Source organism: Carlito syrichta, unplaced genomic scaffold, assembly GCF_000164805.1.
Source record: "Carlito syrichta isolate Samal-C Ts95f unplaced genomic scaffold, Tarsius_syrichta-2.0.1 Scaffold313900, whole genome shotgun sequence".
In the NCBI taxonomy this organism is placed as follows: Eukaryota; Metazoa; Chordata; class Mammalia; order Primates; family Tarsiidae; genus Carlito; species Carlito syrichta.
Window position 1 is genome coordinate 41365 of NW_007257996.1, and position 1344 is coordinate 42708.

The following is a 1344-nucleotide window of genomic DNA, read 5'->3' on the forward strand; positions in this document are numbered from 1 at the left end:
TTCCTCCTCCCCCTCCTCCTCCTCTCCCCTCTCCTTTCTCCTTCCTTCCCTTTCTTCCCTCCCTCCCCCCTCCCTCACCCTCCTTCATGGAGTCCCTGCCTCATGCCCTGTGAGCATCAGCCTGCCCCAGTCAGCCACACTCTCTCCTCTGCACGTGGCTGAGGGGCTTCCAGGGCTCTTGGGTGGTCCATGCCAAGGCCAGGCCTTGTGCTCCATGCCTGGGCTGTGGGCTCCTGAGAGGAGTAGAGGAGGGACCTCTTGCCGGGGCCCCACAGTTGCCTGGGCTCAGGCAGGGTGTGGGGGTCTGTTTGTTCAGGGCTGGCTCTGAGCTGAAGCTGAGCCCCTGGTCCCTTCATGTTTCTAGCCACACACACACCGCTTCTTCATTTGCGCCTTTGGGATGAATTCTTGCGCTGTGTGCCGGCCTGCACTGAGTGCTGAAAACGCAGGTCACAGAGCCAGTCCTGGAAAGGTTGGGGTCCCAGAGGGTGACAGAACAGGGGACAAGGGTGCAGGGGTCCAGCCCCGCAAGGGTCGTGGGCTTTCCTGAAGGAGAAACGAATAGGCGAAAGACGAAAACATTATACTCAGACACCTGCTTCCTGAACAGATGACATTTAATGTTAGCTAAGGGAAGGCTTTTATACCATTTGTAAAGGGGCAAGACAAAGAAAATTCCTTCACGTACATATGCTTTAAAAGTTACCACCATCTAGCGGTCTAGAAGCGACCAACAAGCCAAGAACCCTATAAACATTCAGACAATGAGTCTTATTCATAAAGTCAAATAGTTTTAGTCCAAAGTCCCGAATTACAGTCCTTGAACTGTCTCCAGAAAGTTTCCAAGTGCAAAGTTCTTCATGTAGCAGTAGTTCTCCTTCTGGGGCTTCTATGACCTTCAAAGCTTTGTAATCGCCTTTCTTGTCCAGGTGTCTTCGTTACTTTTCTCTTATCCTGCAGTGTTTATTTCTAAAGAGAACTCAAAAGAAGCTTTTAGTGATGTTTCCCAGGTCCCCAAGGTTGTTTTCTGTATTTAGTTAATTATCATAAAAGTATCTAATTACTATATTATGAATTCAGTGAAAACCCACTCTATAAATGTTTACTTAAAATTTTAACTATAGAATTAAGTAAAAACCTTAACGATTAATCTTTATCCTAAGTCTGTGAAAACAGTGTTATAAATCACCTACATAACTCCTAGATAAGTGTTGGAACTTATAATGAATTCATAATGAACTTACTATAAACTTATGCTTCTAAAAAACCTTATGTCTAAACACAAAACTGCATAATCCTAAATCAAATAAGGAGTGAATCTACTTATATCATTTTTTACTCAAG

The 1344-nt window shown here is 45.2% G+C and overlaps 1 protein-coding gene across 1 annotated transcript in view; it reads right to left on the reverse strand.

The window, feature by feature from the left end:
• Positions 1-1344, reverse strand: part of LOC103273228 (hemicentin-2-like) — a 42902-nt gene that overhangs the window by 397 nt on the left and 41161 nt on the right. The gene's annotated exons all lie outside the window — the stretch shown is intronic.